Below are 27,548 nucleotides of genomic sequence, written 5' to 3'. Positions count from 1 at the left end.
GATTCTATCATGCAGCCCAAGCTGAAACCACTGCCCAAAGGCAGAAGGGGGATATAGAAGAGAGTAAGTGCAGGGATGTTTAGGACATGCAATAAGCAGGACTTGGTGGTTAACTACAAACTGGAACTGATGAAAAGGAGGGTGCCTAGGAAGAATCCTAGATTTCTGGCTTGGGCCTGGGTAAAAGAGAGAGGCAAGTTTTGAGAAAAAGATAACAAATTATGTCTTGGACAGGCTAAGTTTGAAGTGCCTGTGGGGATTTGAGTGGAGATGTTCAATAGATATTTCTTTAATAGATTTACGTTGCCCTAGTGAAGAAAAGGAAATCCCTCTAGTTTTTAAGATGACAGGGAAAGGCATCTCCGGAAATTATGACAGAGTACAAGACCATTCCCACTCTGCACAGACTCTTTACTCAAAACTCCCTTCCAAGACAATGCCCCATCAGTTCTGAAATGTTGTTCAACATGTTGATATATTTACAGGAAGGATTATATTATGGATGGGTACCATCCTATAAATCCATTTAACTTACTATTCTTGTATTACCTGTAGGCTTAAAGTATCCCACTGATTAAATTGCTGGCAGCCTCCAAATAGCATTTAAAGGAATATATAACAGCTTTAAAACTTTCTGATAAATGAAAATGAACATACCCATCATTACTTCCTTTAAGAGTTGTGGTCAAATATACTTAGACCTAAACTGCTTAGAAACCTTGTTTAGTTTTTTAATTGGTAAATATTTACTGGGTTACCAAAGATACCAAGTACCCTCTGAAAGACCATGGCTCCTTGGTTTGTTTCTAATTTAAATTAGATACACTAAAACAAGGATTGATAGGGGGATATATTTAGTTAAGTAACAGATGGCGAAAGGACATTTCTGTCCAGCATCTATCACATTCCTGTTTCTCAGTATTCCAAAGAGTGACTAAATCTTGAAATCAACTAGGAAGGAATGGACTGAATGTGTTTATTCAACGAAGCTGAACTGATGCCCAGTCATGTGTAGGTTAAAAAATTCAAAGGGGGTATGGCTGGCTTCAAGGATATGGGGGGTGGAACGGATAAAGCGGATTAAAGTAATTCAGAAGGTATCAAACATAACTGAAATATGAATTCTGAATTCTTAAGGGACTCTGTGATATCAAGTGGGAAAGAAAGAGGTGAGTGGAAGATATTCTCCGAACCCTCACGCAAGGTGTTCACCTGTGGCTAAGGGCTGTTCCTAGCAGCCCCTGCGGAAAACTAAGGTCTGTTAAAAGCAGGGTGCGGTGGGGCGCCGCCACCCTGAGGGAAGGACATTCCCTCCCGGAGAGGTTTGAAACTCGCTGCAGCACCACCGCCCTGCTCTCCCTGGGGCTGCCAATCTAGCAGGTGAACCGTGAGAACACAAAGGAATGAATAATGGCGTGCGAAACGCCGAAAGCCGGGCTCCGCAAGTCCAGCATCTCCCTACACCTCCAGCCACTCCCACCCGTCCTTGGAGGAGACACCTGCCCCACAGCCCGGCCCGCTTCGGGGAAGTCTTGCGGGATGATGGGCAGGAAGGGCCGCTGATAGCCCCGGGCGGGTAGACAGGCGGGAGGGGCCACACTCCCAGCAGCCCGAGTCGCTGGCGGGGAGCTCCCGGGCGTGCGCGGAGCGAACACGAGCGAGCGAACAGCCGCGTCCCAGAGCCGCCCGCGACGGGCCGGGTGGGCGTGACGCCATGACGCAAGGCACGCGGGCGGTGCGCAGGGGCGGGGCGGGGGCGGGAGGAAGGAGTGGGAGGAGGGGGCGGAGACAGCGGGGGCTGAGGGAGGGGGAGAATGGCAGTTGCGGCGCTGGTTCCCGGGAACAGCAGTCAAGACAGAACTGCGGAGGAGGAGTCCGGGAAAGCGGCAGTCTGGACCCCTCCTCTCCGTTCCCCCCGCCCCAGCTGAGAGGCGCCTTGGCGGGTCTGAGGAACCCTCCTCCGTACTTCCTTTGGCTGCTGCCGCCGCCAGGAGATGGGCCTGCTCGCCCGCAGCCCTGCGCCCTGCGTCTCCCTGAGGAGTTGAAGGTACTGGCGAGTACGGGGGGAAGCTGCGCCCGGGAGCCAGAGGGCAGGGGCGGCTCCAGTTTCCGACACGGGGCGCTCCGGCTGCTACCCTTGCGCCCCTCCCCGGGACGGAAATGGATTCGGAAATCCCACGGGAAAGGCGCCCCTGCTCGTGCTCGGCGCGGGGCCGGGGCGGCCCGGGGGTCAGGCCTCGGGCTGGTTCCGCTTCCCCGGCTTGGCCCCGGCGCTGGCGTTCCCTCGGCCGCGCGGGCGGAGGGAAGGCGTGGGATACGCCCCGGGCTCTGTCCTCCTGGCCCGAGCAGTCTGGGGCGAGGGCGGCCGACCCGGCGGTGTTGTGACGGGCGGAGGCGGCGCTCCCCTCCTCACTTCACCAGCCCCTGGAGCAGGCGACGCGGAGGGCGGCCGCGGCGGGGAGGTGGCGGGGGCGGAGCGCATTCCTGATGGGTGAAATCGGCTCTAACGGGACTGATTTCCGGGCCTTGCTGCAAATTTGGAGCCGGGGCCAGCGCCCCCCACCCCCTGCGGCTGGAGGCCTCGGGGAAAAGAGAGGCAGGCACTGGGGAACGTTCATCCGGGGGACTGCCACCCCCTGCAAAAGCAGAAATTAAACAAACGAAAAATGGTGGGGTCTTGGGGTAAAGTATGTCTTAAGAGGGGTCCTCCAGGGTTGTCTCCCTCACACTAAACCTTCAGGGAGTTCTCATTCTTCAGCCAGTAATGCCACTATTTTTAATTTCCAGTTTTTCCTATCATTTGGCTTCCCCTCTGCCGTTGCCCTCCCCCCCACCCTTTTCATTAATGGGAAGAAGGAAAATAAGTTCAGGGTTCATTAACCTCGCGACAAAGGGCAGTAAATAAAAGAGGGGAGAGAATGGTTAAAGCTACATATGGGAGAAAGAAAGGTCTTATTTTTTTCCCATTAGCTCTTGAAGGTAGAAATATACGAACGATGTTTTATTTTGGTTAATATTTACTATTCAAAATGTTGCGGAACGTCCTGTTGGGTGGACGTTGGAAAGAACAGCATTTAAATGCCTCTGCAGTTTTCACACCCAGGTGTTGGCTGCAAACGCTAGTATTAAATGTTAGTAAACGGTGGAGGAATAAAGCAATCCTTTCCTCTGATCGGTTGCCTTAAAATGTGATTTTTCCTTAGCGTTCCACTTTTCTTTTCTTTTTTTGGTAGTAACATGGCTTTCTTTTTATTTATACATATGTATTTTTTATTTTAACCTAATTCCTTGACCCTTTTTGTTATGTGAAGTCTGACGGTATGCCAAGTTTCATTTTCGGTTTTGTCATTAACCATCTTAATGAGCATCTTTATGAGTCAAACTGTTATTACCGTATTGGCTTGTTTATGCTTCCTTAACACCCAACTGTCAGAATTGAATCAAAATGTAAATATTTCTATTTAGAAAATGGCGATGATCTATTGTTGACGCTTATTTTCAAATGTTCTTTGCTTGCTATGTGCAATTCCATGGTAAAGATCTAGAATTAAGTCTTGGGACCTAAACCACATTATGCAACAACAACAACAACAAAAACCCTTTTTATTTGTTAGTTTTATTCCTCTTTCTATTATTGTATACAGTGTAACTGAAATTTAAATTTCATGTGTCCTCAAAAACTATTTTAATGTCACCACAAGGTGTCTTTCTGAGGAAAAAATTACATTTGGCAACTAATGTTAGTGTAGTTTTTCAATATCTGTGACTTCCAGGAGGATTCCAGTAAGATTAACTTTTAAAACTGTAACATTATTTTAGGAATTGAAACACAACTCAATTTTTAGTCTCCAGATAGTAGCTACTTGAAATATTGTTGTTTCGTTTGAATGACGCCTCAGTTGAGCATTAGAGTTTATATAAAGAACGGTCCATTTTACTGTCTTCAGACCAGTATTGGAATTTTTAAAATTTTGGTGGTGATTTGTAGAATTTTGGGTGCCTTTTTACTTGGTTAAATGAAACTGTTTTTTTCTACCTAACATATGAAAGATACTAAGATTATTGTCTGTTTTTAAAGCTACTTCAGCATTTTAGTGGAAAATAAATGCACTTCACACATTTGAAATAGAGGAAGTCATAAGGTCATATTTTTGCAGTTGTGAATTAAGACACTTGGGGTCGCCTCTCTTCAATGGGATCAGATTGAAAGATACTATTCTCACGGGGTTGTTAGATGGAATTAAATATAGGTAATTTAAAACAAACTCTTTTATCATTTGAAAGACTCTCTTGTATATTATGGCAGGTTCTGATTTTATCCTTAACACTTCCTTAGATTTATCACAGAAATTCTTTGGTTTCTAATCATCCCTGCCCACACTGCCCCACCCCCACCCCCCCAATCTGGAGGGCGCTGAGGATTGAAAAACGTAGTTTTCTGAATTTTTCAAGGAGGAGAAGGAAGACAAATATTTGTGATAACACGTCAAAATCCCTGGTCAGGTGCTGGGCAGAGAGTAAGCTAGGGATAAATTTTGTTGCATTTATATCTGAATTGCCTCCTTCTATTTCTTCCCTACTCAGGTTATAAAGGAAATCTTAGAGAATTGCTATTTGTTTTTCTGATGCTTCTAACAAGTGACAGTTGATTGTCAAATGCAGGCTGGTTTCGTGTTAAGCTTTATGATCTTTTATCATTTAAGGCCCATGTAAAAATTAGGCCATTTTAGGCTGAAGGCCAAAAAAAGGTTGAATTTCGAAATTTATATTTGATTATATTGGCATTGTGTTTGGCAAACTAGCACTAGTAGTTTAATGATGGTCTGAAAGGACCCATGGTCGTACATTAAGTACTTTAGCTTCAAGGTTTTGGTTTGATCTTTTTTTGAGCAAAATGTTAATCTGATTACTTACGGAGATCACCTAAATTTTCCTTAGGTGATTTTTTTTCTCCAGTCAGGAGTAATTATTATTTTTCTTTGGCTTTTTAATTTTTAAGTCATGAGGTACCAGCTTTTGTTAGTTTTGTATAACCCTGAAACAACTATATGTATAACCACACCTGCACAGCTAAAGACTGTGGGATACTGTTCCTTTGCTAAACACATCTGTATTTCAGATGATGGTAGATAAAAGGCAGTGAAATCATTTTGGGTGTTTAAAACTTGGATACTTTGTTCGTTTCTCAATAGCTGTCATATGTCAGTAATACTTTCTGTATTAAACTGAGAAAAATTAGCACCTTTTGATAAAGTAGTTTTTGCTTGTATTGCTCTCTTTGTAGCTGTCAATAAAACCTGAACAATTAATTTGTTTATTAATGACATTTTCTCGAAAGCTAGGATATTAGCCTAAAAAGCATTATACATTCTTGTTCTATTGATGTTACCTACTATTTTCTTTCAAAAGTCATTTACTTGAGAAATGCTACTTGTTAATTTGTTTTTGAAGTCCTTCTTGGTAGTTTCCTTTTTTGTGTGTGAGTATACCAGTATTTTTTTTTTAACATCTTTATTGGAGTAAATTGCTTTACAATGGTGTGTTAGTTTCTGCTGTACAACGAAGTGAATCAGCTATATGTATACATATATCCCCATATCCCCTCCCTCTTTCGTCTCCCTCCCACCCCTCTAGGTGGTCACAAAGCACTGAGCTGATCTCCCTGTGCTATGCGGCTGCTTCCCACTAGCCATCTGTTTTACATCTGGTAGTGTATATCTGTCTGTGCCACTCTCTCACTTCGTCCCAGCTTCCCCTTCCCCCTCCCCGGGTAGAGTTTTCTTCTGTGAAATCCTCAGTAGGATAAAACTAATAAGGAGTTGTTTTACCCCTCAAATAAATTTGTGCCTTGAATTTTGAAGCAAAATCCTCAGAAATCACCCTAGTTTGTTTAAGCCGAAAAGAAACTTCAAAACTCAGTCTTGGGTTCAAAAAAACTGAACTTAGCCCCTTAAAATTATGTACACTTAACATTTTCGACCTCTGTCCTCCTCTGGAGACCCCTGAAAGTATAAACAGCCCTGCTGTAATGTGAATAGCAAGCAAGGTTGCCAGTTGTAGAGACTTCTGGTAGAGATGAGCCGTAGGAGGGAGCAAACTAGTTAGAGGGAAGGAACAAGAAACCAGGAGAAGCTATAGGGAGTGAGATAGTGTTAAGCTTCCAGATGAATCGTATATAGCATAATAATATAACTAGTGTATCACAAAAGTAGATGGCCATTACTATAAATCTGCTGATGATTTATATTTTGTGATTTCTAAGTCAGGTATTGGCATTTGCTCCCCAAATGGTGAAGTACTCTAAGTTATTCTTATGCATATGAGATAATACATATGAAATGTGCAGTAGAAGTGTAGGAGATAATGTAAACTGTATGATGCCAGGGACCATAATCACCATAATCTTTGTTCACTCTTAAGGTCTCAGCACTTAGCATAAGGCTTGACAACGATAGGTGTTGGATAAGTATTTGCTAATTGAATAAAGTTATGTATTGTAATGTAACTATTTCATAACTCTCTCTATAGCAGGGCTATCTAATAGAAATATAATGTAAGTCATAAATTAATTTAAGATTTCCTTGTTAGCCACATTAAAAAGTAAAAAGAAACAGGTGAAATTAATTTTCATAATATATTTTATTTAATGCAACATATACAAAACATTATTGTCTCAGCATGTATTAGTGAATGACTTTACATTCTTTTATTCATATCAAGTCTTTAATCCACCATGTGGTTAACACTGGACAGCACAGCTCTAGGAGTATTTTGTATGAAATGTTTTTTCCTTTCCACAGAAATTCTTTAGTCTTTTCTGATAGTCTCTTCTTTTGTCTTTTTTGATAGTCTCTTTCTAACATGTCTTTTGAGTCCAAATACAGAAGCACATATGTCATTGAATTGGAATTACTGAGTTGGATTGAAAGTCAGGATACCTGACTTCTTTCGTTTGTACAACTTTGCCAAAATGGCTCTGCCTCACTCTCTTTCCCTGTTTGTAAAATGAGGGAGAATGTGCTATCATCTGTTTCATTTGATTAGTATAAATTATGTCTTTGAAACACTCTTAACTACTCAGACAAGACTATTACAAAATAGATTTTTAAAATATTAGTAACTTGTCATAGCAAATCTCAGTATAAAAACAGAAGGAAAAAGTACCCATGAGACTACTGGTGCGGAGGTCCTGTTACCTCCCACACTGGAATAAGTTACAATGAATGAATCAATACAAGATGCTCCTGTAACATTGAGTCAGGAGAGGTGACTAGGTCTGCTCCAGAACCAGATTTTAAACCTCTGATCTATTTAAATATTGCCTTAACTAATTTATCCTTCAGTTTTTGTTTGCATGAATAACCTACACTTCTTACATAGGCATCCTTAAATCAAAATCATGAAATAAGATCCTTTGGGAAGAGAGGGTGGGGACTGATTAAGTGCATTTAAGTGGGGGAAAATAAAGCAAACATTTAGAAAAGTCTATCATCACATCCTATAGTACAGGATATGTACTATACTATATAGCACAATAACTGATTCTTTTATCCAAACCAGGGGTTGCAGTGGTTACCTGGTAAGCAGTTACACATAGCCAAATATAGCTAAATCAGATACGTAGCCAAATCAAATAGGTATCTCCTTATAGCCATATCCTTTCATTAAAAATAATAATAATAGTAACTTTTAAAAAATTATAGATGAACATCCTTTGGCTTTTTGCATAAACATAACACACTTTACTGATGACCTTAGTAAAAATTTCTGGAGTCATATAGTAGATTGTGTGGTGGCCCTCAAAAAGATGTTCACATACTAATCTCTGGAACCTGTGAATGATACCTTATTTGAAAAAAGAGTCTTTGCAGATGTAGTTAAGGATCTTGAGATGAGGAGATCATCCCAAGTTATCTGAGGGGTCCAAAATTCAATGGCAAGTTGTCCTTACAAGGGAAAAGCAGAGGGAAATTACAGATAGACAGAAGAGGGGAAGATGCACAGAAGAGGTGGAGGCAATGTGAGGCATGGAGGCAGAGACTGGAGTGATGTGGCCACGAGCCAAGGAATGCTTGTAATCACCAGAAGCTGGAAGAAGCAAAGAACAGATTCTCCTGAACCCCCAAAGGGATCGTAACACTGCTGGATTTGAGGCTTTTACCTTCCAGAACTGTGAGAAAATAAATTTCTGTTGTCTTAAGTCACCCACTTTGTAGTTAGTTGTTAACAGGAAACTAATATACAGTCAAAAGTAAAAAGATCTGTGCTTACCTTTGTTTTGTATCATGCATTGTGACTCTCAGAGACCAGACAGCCCTTCCTTTAGAATTCTTATCCGTTCTGAGAAGTATCAGAGGAAGTGTCTTAATACCCTCAAGTCTGAACAGGCCTAAGAAATAGCTTATATCATGTAAGATACACTGTTATTGTCTCTCAGGTCGTTCTTAAGATACAGTTTATATTTAGGGGAGGGGGCAAGTGTAATACTGATGGGATAGACCAAGAGGTTTTGTCTCATGAGGGTGTGATTCCTTCCACCTTCCCTATCTCCTTTACTGGAGCCTCCTCTTCTACCCTATATCTTAAAGTTGGAATGCCACTGGGCTCAGTCCTTACCCTTCTTTATTCCTCTGGGGACTTCATCCATGCTTGTGATTATACCCACCATTGGTATAACAACTCTTCCCAAAATTTTATCTCTAAGCCAGACTTTTTTCCTGAACTCCATGCCTGTTATGTGGGTATTTGGCTGTACATTCTCACCTAAGGTTTAAAGGCATCTCAAACTTAAATGTCTGAAAATGAACCCCTGCTCTTAGCTCCTCCCTGAACTTGTTCTTTTCACAGCCTTCTCCATTTCAGTGGACAGCAGTTTCAGCCTTCTGGTTAATCAGGGCAAAATCCTCTTGGAATCCATCAGGAAATTCTGTCAGTTCTAGTTTCAAAAGATATCCTTATGCCCATCATCATCTCTCTCCTAGAGTATTGCAGTAGCCTTTAAACTGTTCTCCATGTTACTGTCCTTCTTTCTTCTCATTCTATTCTTAACACTAGAATTATCCTTTAAAATTGTTCAGATTCTAAACTGTCTCTGTTTAGAAGCCCCCTAAGTTTGCCCATCTCGCTTAGGATAAAAGCCATAGTTCTTACAGTGGTCTATAAAGCCATACACAACCTGGTCCCATAACGTTCTGACCTATCCCGTATATTCTTTGTTTTGCTCATTTCCCTCTGGCTACATTCTGGCCTCTAGGCTATTCCTTGAACATACCAGGCACATTCCTACCTTAAGGCTTTGCAGTGGCTGTTGCCTTTGCCTTGGATGCTCTTTCCTCAGATTTCCTCGTGGCTAACTCCCTTCAAGTCTTAGTTTAAATGTCATCTTTTCAGTAAGCTCTGATCACCCTTTACAAAATTGTAATCAGTGCCACATGTACACACACTCTTGATTACCTTTACTCTGCTTAACTTTTTTCCCACATTCTAGCAAAGAATCACAGTAAAATATTTAAGTGAAGTATTTAGAAAATTGTAAACTTCTATATAAAAGTATGAAACAATTTTTAGTAGTTTATCTATAATTACTGACCTAGAATGATTTGTGGAAATAAGGTAGGTGTTGGGCCTTGAAAGAAGAGTAGGACTTCAAATAAGCAGAGAAGGTGGAAAAGAGTATTCAGGCAGAGACAAAGACATAGGAAACATCACGGAGGTGAAACTATGTTTTGTTGATATATTTAACAAGTAGACCAGTTGGCTAGAGTGTGTTTTTATATAGGAGAATGGTGAGAGACTAAGGTAAGATTGTGGAATGCCATGTAAAGCTTAAAGTTTGTTTACCTGTGGGAAGCAAATGGATGCTTGTAAGCAGAACTTAACAAAAGGCCAACGTGATAATTCAGAAACCAGGTGATTAATGAAGGTCTTGTGGAGGAAGTAAAGTAGTAGAAAGAGGACTGAGACTTTGGCTCTGCCACATTAGCTGCATGGATAAATCAAATAATCTCCAGACCAGCACTATCCAATAGAACTTTCTGCAGTGATGGAAACATTCTAGACCTGCACTGTCCAGTATGGTAGCCAGTGGCCACATATGGCTGTAGAGTATTTGAAATGTGACTAGTGTAACTGAGGAACTGGAGTTTAATTTTTTTTAATTTTAATTAATTTAAACTTAAATAGTCTCATATGGCTAGTGATGATACATTTGACTGAGTAGCTCTAGAATACAGTTTTCTCACTTATAAAATGTAAGGTTAGATTGGAACATTAGTGGCACTAGAAGGATAGGTTCCACAGCCAAATAAAGTTGATGCAGTGTTCTGAGAAAAGCAAATGGGTATCTAGCTAGCAGATGCACCTGTGCATGACTAGTATTTGTGAAACAGTTCCAGGTTTGTATCCTTTTCATTTTTTGTATCTCCATGACTTATTTGAGATCCCCTCTGTCTCTTGATTGCTGATTTTTTAAATTGGTCTTTAGGTTGATGCTTCCTATAGTTAAATATCTAATACATCTAATTTAATAGTATGTTTTATAATTATAGTTAAATCTATCTTGTTTCTTTTGAATTCTTAATGAGAAAGCCATAACAATGAAAAACCTTTATGATTGTTTACCTGTTGTGTAATTCTTACCTAGATTCTTCTGCTTTCCTTAGAAAATACTCCCTTACTTGTTTTCTTCCCCAATAAAATTAAGAAATATTTCATTTGTATTTCAGTTTTGATTTTATTTTCGGGGGACATGTTTAGAGAGAAGCTCTATGAATGCTGTGTATCCAAAGGAAAATAGACACATGTTGCTTATTGTGCCTCTTGTTTCCCAAGAGATATTGTTCCTTCTGAGAATTACTTTATAATTTGCAGAAAGTTTTAAAAATAGCTTTTAGAACTTACAATCAAATAGCTCTTCCAGCCTGTGCCCTACCTAGTTATGTACATACGTCATAAAATTAAGCGCACACACACACGCGCACGCACACACACACACACACACGCGCGCGCGCGCGCACACACACACACACACACACACACACACACACACACACACACACACACACACACACACACACACACACACACACACACACACACACACACACACACACACACACACACACACACACACACACACACACACACACACACACACACTGATTTAGCCTAACCAGAGGTTTCCGCTTCCCCCACCCCTCATGTTCTTTAGGAGAAAGAGACAAATGAAATTCCAAAATTGGAGAGGCAGGATACTGCTGTTATCAATACTTTTTATTAAAAAAAAAAAAAGAAACAACTTCTAGAAAAAATGGTAAGGACAAAATTAGCCCAAACATTTAATATTTGTAATTGTCCAAATAGTAGAATTACTCAGATTAGTGATGAAACTGGTAAAATTCAGTTTGCAAAGATAATACTCATTACACTGGATTTACTAAGACCAAAGAGTATACCAACACTGTAGAGAATTTGGAGATATTTTTAAAAGAACAGAAAGAAATATAAATTGTCCACTTTTAACCCTAGAGTATGGTATGTATTACAGCTGTCTATATATTTGTATATTAGAATCATAGTCTTTCAGAACTAAGGGGCCTTAGACATTACCTCATCCAATCACTTTAGCTTTCAAATAAGGAAGTTGAAATTCAAAAAGTAGACAGACTTGACTAATATCAGACTAGGTTAATATTTCCCTTCTGTTGATGTATAGCAATGAGTATTTTAACCAGTTCAAAAAAATTTTTTTGACAGTTGGATATCTTTTTTAAACCTATTTAAAAATTTTTTCATGTCTCTGGGCCCTCTTATCATACCCATCGTTTTGCACTACTCTTTTCCTACCTTCTCCCTATTGGTGTATTGTTTGCCCTTCTGAACAAAGAGTGCCTGGAATGGGCTAGTCAGAATGTTTTAAATCTTTTTTCTTTAATTGGAAAATGGAATGAATAATGCTTTTTCTTTCTGCAGCAGATTTTTTTTTTTTTTTTTTGCAGTACACGGGCCTCTCACTGCTGTGGCCTCTCCCGCCGCGGAGCACAGGCTCCGGACGTGCAGGCTCAGTGGCCATGGCTCACAGGCCCAGCCGCTCCTCGGCATGTGGGATCTCCCGGACCAGGGCACGAGCCCGTGTCCCCTGCATCGGCAGGCGGACTCTCAACCACTGCGCCACCAGGGAAGCCCCAGCAGCTTATTTTTGTAATGGATTGAGTAATGAGTATTATTTGTAATGAGTATTATTAAAACCACGTAGTACCATTCTCTTCTACATCCCAAACAAGAATAGGCTTAAATAGATAAATGTAGCAGGTGTATGTTTGTGAAGCTGTTTAAGAACTATCTCTTTGGGGAGGCTTTGTGGCATATGGGAATAGTTTATTCTGAACTTTTAGTTTATGTTTCTAGGCGATCATAGGAATTATGTTAAGGATAGAGCTCAAGGTAGTATATTTGAGTCTTGATAAGCATTCACTTTCCGAAAAACTTGCTGGAAACTGATATGTGCCTATGTTAATGCTCTGTTGAGTTACCTCCACCTCCCCCATATATAAAAGTAGTTAAGTTGAAATTATTTACCCCATTTTCAATATTAGACCACTTGTCATAGGTTTGTAGCTATATAAACATAACAAGGCTGAAAACTATATTTATGTTGGAGAAATTCGTGTACTATAATGATGTATTCCAAACTTGCAAATGGCTAACTATTCTGGTGACATTAGACAAGCCATTTCAGAGCCAACAGTTTGTTTCATTTTATTTCTAACCTTAAGCATGATAATCTCTTTTTAAACAGTTTTATCCAGTAAATGGTTCAGTTACATTTGTGCCATCTCCTCAGATATTTGTAATAGTTATAGCTAATATTTGTTAAGTGATTAATATGTCATACTGATGCTGGATTCTTTATATATTTTATTTAATCCTAGTAATAATCTTGTGGACTGTAGGTTATTTATTATTCCTGTTTTACAGTTGAGTAAACCGTCTTAGTAATTTAATGCAGTGTCACACAGCTAGCTAATAAGTGTCAGAATCTGAACTTGAACCCAAACTTTGTGACTCCAAAGTCTGTGCTTTACGGTTTGAATAAAAAGATGCTATCATTACCCCATATTTGTATAGTATTTTTAAAATTTCCCGTCCAAGCTACTCGTAAGTTATTCCCTCATTTTATCTTGGGTAAGATAGTTGTGTCTGAAACAGACAACCCCAAAATCTCAGGCGGAACACTATAAAAGTTAATTTCTCACTCACACAGAGAACCGTGTGGATGACTCAGGTATCCCAATTCCTTCCATCTTGTGACTCAGCTGTCCCCAGAGGCCTACTTGGAGTCAATCACTAAAATTACTATATTCAGCCAGCTAGGGAAGAGGGAAGAGAGAGAGCTCAAAGGATGATTGAAAGGATGATTTAGGGACTAGTCCTGGAAAGGGCGTACATCATTGTACTCACATTGCACTGGCCAGGACTGGATACATGGCTGCATCTAGCTGCAAATGGAAGGAAAATGAAACAGGTGGGTATAAAACATCATCTCTGCCACAGATGATACAGAGAGGTTATTGCTGAACTAAAGCCACAAAACCACTTGGTAGCTATCTATAGAACCTAGATTTCTTAGATCTGCGTATAATAGGCTCATGTTTCTGAGGAGACATTCCGGTAATTAAAAGGCTTTTTGGTTGTATTTCTAGCACCGTTGCTGACTCTTTCTCATTGGGCATCAAACATTTTACTTCTTTGTGCCTGTTACATTTTAAATAGGAATATTGTTATTGACTTACCTTATGAGGAATGATAAACTTAAAAAAAAGTTTTTCCGTGGTAATTGCCATTTTAAGTGAAGATGACATTATTGCTTTATAATATCTTTATATTTATACTCAATTGTCCTTTGAATATACAACAGTTAGCCTTGTTAGATTTTGTTTTTTAAACATGTGATGAGTTATTCTAGGCTATCTACATACCTTATATTTATTCTTGCATTCTGAATCTGAGACATTTGTTTAGGGATGAATGTTGTTTTTTAATGTTCCCCCAAACTTAACTCTTTTGGAAGGAACTGCAACTTCAAATCTTAAAGGAATAGAAGTATGTTCTAACTGAGCTAATAGTTATGAATATTGTACTAATAATATAAATTAGTGAGAACAGACACAATTTACAGAAACTGATGGTAACTTTTACTGGCAAATTAAATTCTGCCATCTCTTCAGTAGCAATTAACCGTTTGTTATACTTCAGACTCCTTGGAGAATCTCTTGAAAGCTATGGATTCTATCTCTAGAATATACCTATATTCACAATTTAGTACACAGTTTTAGAAATTTCATGGATTTCTCTGAAGCCTATCCATGCATTAGCTGCTATTTTTAAGCATTTTTATCCTTCTCCAAAAATTTATTACCGTGCCTATTATATTTTTACTTTAACAGACTGTATAAAGAGATGTTTAATGAGTCAGTTTTTATAAGATTTATAAGGAGAGTCTGTTTCCTTAATATTATTTGGACAGCAAGAATTATGCCCAGAGCCTGCACTGCTGCTGTAGCTGAATTTCCAGCTATATTGGGGAATAGATTTATTAGAGGAAAATATGACATTTCCACATTTGACATTGACAAGATGAATGACATAAAATAACTTTAAACATTTAAATAACCTTTTTGAGCAATATCAAACTTCATTATAATGAACTTTAGTGATTTATCACTGTTCAGAGAAAGCTGTATGTGAAAATCCAAGTAATTTAATGCCTCAAATTTCTCTTAATGAACTTCTTGTTCAGATGTACAAAGGTCTGTTTATTTGGGGCCAAAATTAGCTTGTGTGCAGATACATCATTTCTAGTACATCACTTCTAGTTGTGGTCGATCAAAGGATGGCTTATGATAGTTAATTCTGTTTTTTGGTAATCAACTACTACCAAATTGTACCTAGGCATATTTAAATTTGTTATGTTGTTTGCAACTCTGTATATAGGAAATGCTATGGAAGAGAAATATTTCCTTTTTTCAGTGCCTTTGGAACCTTTATTTAACACTAGAGGAAGAGCAAGGCCAAAAAAGTGAATTAAGTTTCAAGGATATCCCCCACTGTTTATTTACCATATTTGTTTCTGAAGTTACGCACAGTGAGCTAAACTAATTTCTCTATACTAGATCATTTGGTCAGATAACTAGTGATTCTTCTTTGTACAACTTAAATTATCTGCTATTTATTATACTAGAAAACCATTGTCACTGTGAAAAATAGAGTGCTGTCAGAAGCACATATTTATAGTCATTTAGAAAAAAAGCTTTAAATGGGATATTGATAAATATTTGTTCAGATTATGGGACTATCATATATGCTCAAATATAAAATCAGGTCTTTTTTCTTTCAAAATTATGCTTATGAAAAAAGGGAATCACTTTATTATAATTTATATCCTTGCCAAGTCACTAATATTACTGTTTGGGGAAGACATAGTCTGAAATGTCTTTATTCAGTGCTTGGTTAGAATGCACTAGAGTGAAAGTTCCACCGAACAAGGACCTTGTCTGTCTTGTTCACTATTATATGTCTACCACCTAGAACAGTATTTGGCACATGATAGGCACTGAACATATTTGTTGAAAGAGTAAATGAATTAATGATTATAAAGAATAATGAATTAATGCATGCTTAAGCTAAAATTTCCCATGACAGCATCGTATACAGATTCAAGAATACTGTATCTCAGATCCTTTGGTAAAGGTCTCCTTTGGAAAACCGCCAAATGTTTTTCCCCCAAAGTGTATACAGCTTTCCTCTTGAGGAAAAGTTCATGCAGCACAGGGCAGCTGAAAATCAAGCAGAAAACTAAAGTCTTACTGGCCTACGGTGTCAAGGGACGGAATTTGGGACTGCTGGAATGGCTGGAAATTGAGTGGATAAATCCCAGAAAGGAGGGAGTTGTAGTAGGATAGCCCTAAAATCTATGAAAAAACTCCCCTGAAATACCTAGGTGACCCCTGAACTCTGCAGAAAGATTCCAAGGAGCTCAATGGAAAATAATAGCAGTTAGGCTGAAAAAGCTGACTATAGAGATTTCACCTGCTACTCTCTGCAGGGGAGACAATTTGGTGTTTGATTCCCACCAAATTAAGGGGTTTTAAACATTTGTGCCCAGAGACCCATTCTAAAACACAAAACCAGCCTCCACAAGTTTGACTTTATTAGCCAGTGATTTAACTGCCAGGTATAATAAAAATCCTCACTCTTAGGAGCAGATAAGAAGCTGTAAAAGTCTCTACTGCATAACATCCACAAAATCCAGTTTATAATAGACAACTACTAGACATGTGAAGAATCAGGATAGTGTGATTTAATGTCAAGACTATCCACCCCAAAATGGTAGCTGACCCTAAAATTAGCAGAATTAGCAGACTTTAAAGTAACTGTAATATATTCAGTGACCTAAAGGGAGATGCATGATCATGATGACTGAATAGATGGGCAATTTCAACAGAGAAATAGAAACTATAAAGAAGAATAAACAGTCTAGAACTGAAAAGTACAATATCTGAAATAAATATTTTACTGAATGGATTTAACAGCAGATTGGAGAAGGAAGAGGAAAAAGTTGATGAACTTGAAGCTAGATCAACAAAATTTGCCAATCCAAAGAATGGATAAAAAAGATTACAAAAAATGAACGGAGCCTTGATGGCCAGTGGGACAGTATCAAACTAACATGTGGGACTTCCCTGGTGGCCCAGTGGTTGGGAGTCCGCCTGCCGATGCAGGGGACACAGGTTCGTGCCCCGGTCCGGGAGGATCCCACATGCCGCGGAGCGGCTGGGCCCGTGAGCCATGGCCGCTGAGCCTGCGCATCCGGAGCCTGTGCTCCGTGGCGGGAGAGGCCACAGCAGTGAGAGGTCCATGTACTGCAAAAAAAAAAAAAAAAAAAACTAACATGAATAGCAGAAAGAGAGATAAGAGACAGACATAGCAGACAGTCGGGCAAAAAATATGTTCATTGAACCCCAGCTAGGATAAATAAAAGGAAAACCACATCTAGGCATATCTTAATCAAACTGCTGCACATCGAAGATGGAAAGAAAATGTTAATGCAGCCAAAGGGGGAAAAAAACCCAGATTACTACAGAGGAATTACAATATCAATGAAGGATGACTTAATCAGAAATGATTGGAGACCAGAAGACAATGGAATGACCTATTTAAAGTTCTGAAAGGATAAAGCTATCAACCTGGAATTCTATATTCAGAACAAAATATCCATGAAAATGAAGGTGAAATAAGGACATTTTTCAAATAAACAAAACTTGAGAGAATTCATTGCTATGAAACCTGCAACACCAAGAAATGCTTAAGGAAGTTGTTCAGGCTGGAGGGAAATGACATCAGATGAAACTTGGATCCACAAGAAGGAATGAACAGTACCAGAAATGGTAAATATGTCTATAAATAGATTTTATCCTCAGAAAATACTTTGTAAGCATATAAAGCAATGAAAGAAGAACTTGGTAGATGTGACTAAATAAACATCTTAAACTTCTTCAAAAATCACAAAATTAAAGGGCAAATATTAAGAGGAAGTAAATATGAAAGATTTAAAATCAAAGAGGACCATTAATGTTCCAGTGTTAAAATGGGTAAAAAATATGAACAGATAAATCATTGATAAAATAAAGAGGGCTGTAAGCGTGAACAAACGTTCAATTTGTTTAGTAATCAAAGAAATGGAAATGAAAGTACTTACTTTTTTTTGCCACTTAGAAAAAACTATTGAAATGATATAGGGTGTTGATGAGAATTCAGGGAAGTAAGCACCTTTCCAGTTGGTGGGAGCATAAATTGGAATGAAACTGTTGGGTAGTTTATTTCAAGAACATATTTTGGAAGTCCATACCACCTAGGTAGCAAGAAATTCATACATCAAGAAGTAGCCTACCAAATTAGGTCAGAGGTATGTAGAAAGGAGATCATTATTCAATAAGTGGTGTTGAGATAACTAGCTAGCCATTTAGAAAAACTCAAATTTTGATCTCTACTTAGTCCTAACATGAAAATAAATTGAAATGGATGAAAGATGTAAACAATAAACAAATCATAGAAGTACCAGAAAGAAACATGAGCAAATTTTAAAAATATAATCTTGGAGTGAGCAAGATGTTCCAAGACAGATATAGAATCCAAAAGTCATAAAGAGAAAGATATGTTAATTTGAACACACACACACAAAATTTTAAATTCCTACATTGGAAAATTACCATACAGTTTTTAAAAAAATTTATTTGACACATAATAACAAAGTTCCTTTACATAAAAGGCCTTATACCAACAGCAGGATATGAACATGTGGTTAGTTCACAGAAAATGAAACGTGACTTGGAAACGTTTGAGAACCACATATAATACCAAATATATAGTCATTAAAATTTTTTCTTTATTCCTCATCTTCTCTCAACCTCTCAACATAAGTATATATGGCTGAAAAAGTTTAATGGCCTGTTATGCTTTTGTAATATAAAATAGTATTTTAGTAGCATCTAAAATAGAAAGTCTCGTTTCTTTATGTTCTTGATTCTCACTTGAGTATGAGATAGCTCAGGCTTCACTAGTGACCAGAATTAATGATCAATAGAAACTGTGCTGGGAATCTCTGTACCTATTCCCTCCTCACTTCAAACAAACAGAAACAACTTTATACTTAGTCCTCTTTCTGTTCTCTTCAACAGTGCTATTAAGTGTTTTTGCATTCTACTTTTATTACATTCATGTTTTAGAGGTGCTGAACATCTGGGTGTCAGACATCAGTAAAAGAAATTGAAATCAGAAACCGTTGGTACTCTTTGCTCTTATACTTAGCATTTATCAACACAAAATTACTGGATTTTCTCTGTCTTACCTTTGCGAGAAGTGACAGAAGAAACCTAATTTTAGCTGAATAACAGAGGCAGAAACAGATATTCAAGAGTATAATGGGGTTTTCTCTTGGTAAATTAATTTCTTTATTGTCTACAAACTTTATTTTGCCTAGCCTTCTATCTCCAAAATACCCTTTCATGAGTCTTAAATCACATAGGCATGTGGGTGGTTAGTAGATGCTACTAAAACATTTGTAGTTAGGAGATGTTTATTGGTTGAATATTTTAAATCTGTAATTCTTGAAGTTGTGTAATGTCAGGATATTCAACATGTCTTATTTATCTTGTAGCACAAGGGTCCCTAGCACCCCTAACCCACGGACCACTGCCAGTGGCAGCACAGCAGGAACCGGGCAGCAAAACAGGAGGTGAGTGGCAGGTGAGCAAGCGAACCTTCATCTGTATTTACAGCCGCTCCCCATTGCTTGCATTACCGCCTGAGCTCCACCACCTGTCAGGTCAGTGGCAGCATTAGATTCTCATAGGAGCGCACACCCTACTTTGAACTGCGCATTCGAGGGATCTAGGTTGTGCGCTCCTTATGAGAATCTAGTGCCTGATGACCTGAGGTGGAGCTGAGAATATGATGCTGGGGAGCGGCTGCAAATACAGATTATCGTTAGCAGAGGGGTTTGACTGCACAGAGACCGTAATCAATTGCTTGCAGACTCATATCAAAACCCTATCAGTGAGTGGCAAGTGAAAACAAGCTTAGGGCTCCCACTGATTCTGCATCATGGTGAGTTGTATAATTATTTCATCATATATTACAGTGTAATAATAATAGAAGTAAAGTGCACAATAAATGTAATGCACTTGAATCATCCCGAAACCGTTTCCCCACCCCCGTCCATGGAAAAATTGTCTTCCATGAAACCAGTCCCTGGTGCCAAAAAGCTTGGGGATGGCTGCTGTAGCACTTGTGGGGTAAAGATTCTTTTCACAGTTTAAAAAGCTGGATGTAGTAAGATTGTATCACTTACAGAGAATCTTACAGCAATAACAAGCCAAAAGCAAAGATATGAACAGAATCCTCAGTTCCTCACTTCCACTTATGTGTGTTCTGCATCATAATTTATTTATCCAGTGTTTATTAGGCACCTACAATAGGTTACAAGTTGTATTAGGTACTAGAGATACAAAGCTTGTCTTACATTTCACTTCAGCTAACATTTAGCATAGTGCCTGGTTTTAGCACGTGCCAATTTCACTTTCTTCTCATAACATCTATTTGAAGTAAGTGGTATCATCCATATTTTGTAGTGGAGATCACAGACTCAGGAATGGACATTATCTGAGATTTTATAACTAACAGTGGCTGACCAGATCTTGACTCCCAAATTCTCTTCTTTATACATCCAGACTGGGTGTTTTTTATTTGCCCCTCCAGATCCACTCCTCATCCTTCCTTGACTTTCTCTGTGCCCCAGAGGAGGTTGACCTAGTCTAAGAACTGCCTCACTTGGGCTCCTTTTTTGGTTTCTTGTTGGATTTAGCCAGTGTGAGGCATTGGCGGATATTGGAGATCCAGAGAAGAGAGAAGCTGGGTATTTATTCTTCCAGTTGCCATTTGACAGCTCTCTCCCTGCTCCTTCTTTCAGAAGGCTGGCAGTGGCTTCCTGAGGACTTTGCCATCCCTGTTAGTTCCTTTAACCCTACCCACACCTTTGTAAATGAGCCCTTCAGTTATCTCTTTGAAACTGCTTTGTTTTTCTGCCAGGACCCTGACTGATACATAACAGCTTTTCAAACATGGGCTACTATTTTGTATGGATTTGAGTTTTCTAACTGTTTTTATCCTGTGTTTATAAGTTGAGCATTTAAAATCTGCAACACATTTTCATGTCAAACAATATTGTAATTGTTTATTAGCAATATTGTAATTGCTTCACCTGGAATGGTCAACTTCCATAATTTTTACGAAGAATTAAAAAATAGCGTGCTGCCAAATTAGATGTATTTTATGATGCATCAGTACGAAGTTATCAGCACTTCTACTACATCTTTGGTCCATAAAGCTTTGACACGTCGTAGAAATACCTTTGTTGTGGGCTATTCCTATTTCTTAATTCCATATTCCTCAAGAGGTACAAAAAAGTTAGAATCAAAGAGATCTTGACTTTAAAGAGGTATAAACACTGTGGGCTAGAGAAGGTTAGGTAAGTAGGTTCAGGTGTTTGTCCTTCATACCAGTCTCAGGTGCTAGTCTTCAATTTAAGTACATAAAAAGGTCAGGAGGTGGGGCTCCTTTGCCAGCGATAAAAACTAATTTTTCAACCGGTTTCTTCAGGGGGATGAAAGTGTGTAGCAGCAATTGGCAGAGAGTCTTCGTTACTTGTGGAGTTGTGCTAGACTGGGAAAGAGGGGGAAAGAGAGCCATTTCTCATATTTTAATTAGCAGGTGATTGGAATTTCTTGTGACATTGGTGTTAAGAGAATTGCCTCCTATGTGATATTAGATACTTGGTTGAAAATACATAATATGGGGTCTACTTGTATTTTACTCTCCTTTTCTGTTTCACTAAGCTTTTCTAGCATCTGCAGTTACAGATCTATACTTTTAGTTAGAGGGGAAAGGTATCCCCACTAAGCCAACAGCCATAACATCATGGAGGCCAACCTCAGTTATCTTTTTCCCCCACTGCTTTTCTTCATGTTATCGATGTGTTGTACTTCGACAAATCCTTGTGATAGTAAATCAGTTTAAAGAATATCCAAAGTTGGGGATTATTAGGAGTTGTATATATTTCAAATTATATCATTAAGTACATTTACTGACTCTCATCTTCTGTTCCTGCTCTGAAATGATGTAAACTACTCTAGGTTTTTAATACATAATTTATTTTGCATTTGATCCAGTAGACCTCATATTTGTCTTTGTAAACTTGGTGTGAACTAATTGGACGTTTTAAAAAGTAGAGCATGTATATGCCTAGGAGGCATGACAGTGAAATAACAAGATTTTTTCTTGTGCTTATGAAATAGTATCATCACTTCAGTGACATTGTGTCATTTTAAGAAATACTCATTTGGTATTTATTCACAGTGTCTATGTTCCTCACTTCATCTTGGCTGTGTGTGGTATTAAAGAAATCACAATATTCAAGTTCTACATTTAAAACCTTATTAAAACATTGAAGGTAATCAGGGCAGAAAAACAAGTGAACACCGTAAAAATTTCTCATCTGAGTTATAAAATGTGAGTACAGTTTAGTTAGGAGGAGAGAAAAGGGAGTGGCATTTCAGACGGGGGAATGGCTTGAATAAGGCATGGAATTGAGGGATAGTTAAGACCAGCCCTAGATGATATGTAAAATATAATTATCTTTTGTTTTCTGCGACAATTTTTGAGATACTGATAGTGACTGGAGTTGTTTCATGAAGGCAGCTGCAGACAGATGATGGTACTGAGGCCGAGATATCAGAAGACCTGAATTTGACCCTGAACCCTGTTATTTCCTAACTGTGCAACATTTACCCTCTCTGCACTTCAGTTTTCTCATCTATCAAATCAGGATAATACCCATTCCATAGGGCAATGAAGTTTAAATCAAAAGTGCTTTAAAAGCACTTTAAAACTCTACTGTGTAGTGGTATTATTATATACAACATATTTTCCCTTATTTTTCCAACCAGCAACCCAGCTGTTTGTTTTAGAACTCAAATAATATTTTTGTCTTAATGGTGTGTGCATTTATGAGGCCGAACATAACAGTAGTACCTACAGATTGATACAGTTGATAGTTTAAAAAATTGAGTTCAAAAAGAATAGTACTGGGGCTTCCCTGGTGGCGCAGTGGTTGAGAGTCCGCCTGCCGATGCAGGGGACACGGGTTCGTGCCCCGGTCCGGGAGGATCCCACATGCCGCGGAGCGGCTGGGCCCATGAGCCGTGGCTGCTGAGCCTGCGCGTCCGGAGCCTGTGCTCTGCAATGGGAGAGGCCACAACAGTGAGAGGCCCGCATAACGCAAAAAACCACCCCCCACCCAAAAAAGAATAGTACTATATTAAATGATGCAAATAATAGATTTTTATTTTTCATTGGAGAATAAAATCAGCTTTTTCTAAAAATAAGTAAAGTTTCTAAATCACTGAAAGTTTTTTTTATAATTTCACACATTTTTGTCATCTGTTCAAATTGGCAGAATTTCTGTAGTGCTTTTTTTTTTTGGTGGTTAAGGGTAGTCTCAGAAATCCAAGTTAGTTTACTAGTTTCTGAGTGTTTATGCAAATAAACAGTTTGATTAAAAACTCTTTGTTGTGGGTGAACCACATAATCTTAATTTCATATACCACTAGAATAATTAGGTTTAGTTCTTTACTTAATACTCTTGAGTCTCTGATTTCCCATCTGCAAAGTTAGAGTAAACTTTATGTATATGGCTAAAACTTGTATATTGTAAATCACTGAGAGGAGGGGAAGGAGGGACGAATATGTCCACACTTCAGGGTGGTGGGGTGAAATATTGACTATATCTTTTGAATCTGCTGTTATGCAGGGCCTCTTATTAATCTTGTAGGTGGCTTACAAGATGGCTTCCTTTCTTTTTAAGATGAATTCTGTAATAGCCTATAGTTTGTCATAATGTCTGAAAGATTCCCTCTAAATCTGGTGAAAATGGACTCAGCTGTTTTCAAGAGTTGTAGTAACAGAGACAAATTTAATATATATAAGTTTATAACTATTGGTTTTGTGATACATATTTCTTCTCCAGACATATCGCATTGAGTACAGAGACCCATGTCTATCTTGTTTATGGTGGTAACCTCCTGAGGTTTAGCACATGCTAGGCTTAGACTTTAACTTTGAAATTAAGCCAAAGTCCCCTTGATTGAGGCATTCCCAATACTGTTGAGTCACGTGCTTTTAGACACCTTTCATGGATTTTTTTCTACAGATAGTCATTAATTTATGTGGGTTTTTTTAAATGTCTCTCGTATCTCTATACATAGGTTTTTAAGTACTACCTCACTATAGCCCCATAGGCTGAAAATGACTATAAACTGAGGTTTTTTTTTTTTTTTTTTAATGGCACTTTTATTTTCAGTACCTGAACTAATGAAAAGCAAGGAGCCTTGTTTTGGAGGCCAAGCCTATAGAATTCTGTTTTTAAGTGAAAGTGTTTAGCAGACTCTCTTTAGAATTAGTGGTTCTTGACCAGCGTGTGCAACTAAATTACTGAGGAACATTTTCAAAATATACAAGTTCTGGACCACATCCTCAATTTGATTGGGTAGCTCTAGAGTGGAATATGTTTTTTGTTGTCGTTGGTGGGGTTCAATTAGCTGGGTTTTTTTTTTTTTTTTTTTGCGGTACGCTCTCACTGTTGTGGCCTCTCCCATTGTGGAGCACAGGCTCCGGACGCACAGGCTCAGCAGCCATGGCTCACGGGCCCAGCCGCTCCGCGGCATGTGGGATCTTCCCAGACCCGGGCATGAAACCGTGTCCCCTGCATCGGCAGGCGGACTCTCAACCACTGCGCCACCAGGGAAGCCCTTAGCTGGTTTTTTTTTAAACTATACGCAATAGATGCTCATGATACAATTGTAAACTATGCAGAAAGCAGAAAGTGAATACTAAAGATTATTCTCCCCAAGGTAGCCATTGTTAATGGTTTAACATTTTTCCAGAAATTGTGTAGGTACACGTAAACTTCTGTGGGTGCGTTTTTTTCCACATATGGGTTCATACTATACATACTATTTTGCAGTTATTATTGTTCACTCAGTATTATGTAGCGAGATCTTTTCCTTATCATTACATGTAAATTGTGGTTGGCTCCTTTATTTTTACCAGTTCCCTGTGGGACTCAAGTTATTTCCAGGTTTTGTGTGGGGCTTGTTCGCCTTGTTTTGTTTTGTTTGCTTGTATCAGCTAGGCTGCAGTGAGTTTCCTTGCACAGTATTTCTTTGCACACTTGTGTCATATTTTCTGAAGGATAAATTTTACATGTAGGATTGCTGGTCAAAGCAATTTTGAAGTTTAATAGATAGTGCCAAATTGGTTCCCCAGAGTTGCGCTGATTAGCGGTCCTCCCAACAATATGTGAGGTGCTTCTTTCAATACACGTTCACCAACCCTTTCAACCTTTGTCAGTCTGATGTGTACAAAGATGGTGTATCTGGTGTTTGAATTTTCATTTCTTTAGTGTTGTTGAACACTGTTTCCTATCTTCCTAATTTTTGTAATTCTTTTTCTCCAAACTTCCTCCTTATATCCTTGCTCATTTTACTGCTAGGTTGTACATCTTTTTCTTACTTATGTGTAAAAGCTGTTTGTATACTAAGGAAATTTGTTCATTGTTATACATGTTTTACTAATTTATCACATCATCCTACTCTGTAGTATTTTTTACCATATAAAAATATTAAATTTTTTAGTATTCAAATTTGTTTCTTTTCCTTTGATGCCTATTTGTTTATTTGCAGAATGTTTTAGGAAGTCTTCCTAAGTGGGATGACAGTATGTTCTAGTTTGCCCCGTTATCCTAGTTTAAATATTAATAGCACGTCCATTCACTCTTACTAGGTTCTTTTTTGGATAATGAATTATATGGGTATCAAATTTCTAAAAGTGTGTTTTGAAAAATTCTCCAGCTGATATTCATTAAATACCACTGGTTTAATGTTTTAAATGATAAATTCTTAGAACAGAATCCCCAAGATAGAGTCCCTCTACAGTTCTGTTCATTGATACATATATTGAACCCTGGAGTACAGAAAGCATTTTGAGATGCAAGAGAAAATAATAACTATAAAGAAGAAAATATGCAGAAATTTTTAGTTCATTTACCATCACACTCTATTTCCCTCAGAATTAAGGGAATATGCTGCAGATGATGGGAAAATATAAACTGATAGACATGAGTAAAGTTTGCCTGAGTGAAATTGTGTGGATATCACCTCAGGGAGCTTTTTTTTTTTGACCTTTAATCGTGGTATAACAATCACCAAGAAAAATGCATTAATCATGAATCTGTGGGTCAGTGATTTATCACAAAGTGAACATACCTTTGTAACCACTATACATGTGCCTCTTCCTTTGTGCCTCTCCTCAAAAGGTAGCTACAGTACTGACTTATAACGTCATAGATTAGCTCTGTCTGTTTTGGTTTTGTTTTGTTTTGTTTTGTTTGCGGTACGTGGGCCTCTTACTGTTGTGGCCTCTCCCGTTGTGGAGCACAGGCTCCGGATGCCCAGGCTCAGTGACCATGGCTCACGGGCTCAGCTGCTCCGCGGCATGTGGGATCTTCCCGGACTGGGGCACGAACCCGCATTCCCTGCATCGGCAGGCGGACTCTCAACCACTGCGCCACCAGGGAAGCCCAGCTCTGTCTGGTTTTGAACTTTATTTAAATGGAATTATACAGTACACATCCTTTTATGAGAGATTCATTCTTGTTTTATGAGTAGCAGTATTTTGTTCATTTTCATTGCTTTCTGGTATACCAGAATATACCAGAATGTGGAATGAATATACCACAACTTGTTTATCCATTCTACCGTTGATGGAAATATGGGTTGTGTCCAGTGTTTGGGCTTATTATAACTAGTGTTACTGTGAATATTGTTATGTAGATGTTTTGGTACATGTGTGCATTCATTTCTCATGCATTCATATCTAGGAGTATAAATTGGATAATAGAGTATCCATGTGTCCAAATTTGGTAGATACTGTTAAACAGTTTTTCAAAGTAGTTTTCCAAACTCCTACCAGCAGTCAACATCTTTGCTAATATTTGGAAATGTCAGTTGGAATTTTAGCCATTTTGCTGGGTGTGTAGTGGTCTCTCAGTGTGGCTTTAATGTGTACGACAAATGATGTTGAGCACTTTTTCATATTCTTTTGTGAAGTGCCTGTTATGTCCCTCACCCATTTTTCTATTATATTGTCTGCTTTGTCTTCTTGACGTCTAAGTATTCTTTCCATATTCTGGATACTGGTCCTTTATTAGTTTTATGTGGCAAATGTCTTCTCCCACTCCCTTAATACTGTCTCTTCATTTCATTGTAGTCCAATTTAACAGTCTTTCATTTTATGGTAAGTACTTTAGTATGTTTTGTTTAAGAAATCTTTTTGTTGAAATATTCTCTTCTGTCAACTCCTAGAAGCGTCATGATTTTACTTTTCATATTTAGATCTATGAACCATGAATTGATTTTTATGCAGGGGGTTAGCTATAGGTTAAGTTCCTTTTCTCTTCTCAGATGGTAGCCAGTAAAACAGTACTATGTTGTTTTTGTTTTGTTTTTGACAAGGCCATTCTTTATGCTCAGCAGTGTCACTTTTGGCAATAAGTTAAGTATCCATGTGTATATGTGGGACTTTTTTCCTGGACTGTGTTCTGTTCCACTGGCCTTTGTATCCATCTTTGTGATGTACCACACTGTCTTCCTAATTACTCTCACTTTATAATGAGTCATTATATCTGGCAGTGTAAGAGCATCCCCTGCCCCCCCACACACTTTGTTCTTCACAATTGTGTAAGCTCTACTTAGCCATTTGTATTTGCATGTCCATTTTATTATCAATTTTTTTTAAACTCCTAAAGGCAGTGGGAATCATTGAGGTTTGAGTGTGATAAAAATCATAAGTTTTGTACAAGATTTTTTTTTTTTTTTTTT

General features: G+C 38.5%; 1 protein-coding gene across 3 annotated transcripts in view; it reads left to right on the top strand.

Moving 5' to 3' along the window:
* Window positions 1-1,815: 1,815 nt before the first annotated feature.
* RNF19A (ring finger protein 19A, RBR E3 ubiquitin protein ligase) overlaps window positions 1,816-27,548 on the top strand; it is a 61,311-nt gene continuing 35,578 nt past the window's right edge. For 2 of the 3 annotated variants that reach the window (XM_059994988.1, XM_059994986.1), the window contains exons 1-2: window positions 1,816-2,047; window positions 19,214-19,291. The gene's annotated coding sequence lies outside the window, so the exon portion shown is untranslated. The remainder of the gene's footprint in view (window positions 2,048-19,213; window positions 19,292-27,548) is intronic. The other variant, XM_059994987.1, reaches the window with a different exon arrangement.

This window comes from Delphinus delphis, chromosome 17, assembly GCF_949987515.2.
Source record: "Delphinus delphis chromosome 17, mDelDel1.2, whole genome shotgun sequence".
NCBI lineage: Eukaryota > Metazoa > Chordata > Mammalia > Artiodactyla > Delphinidae > Delphinus > Delphinus delphis.
This window is presented reverse-complemented; position numbering and strand designations above follow the sequence as displayed.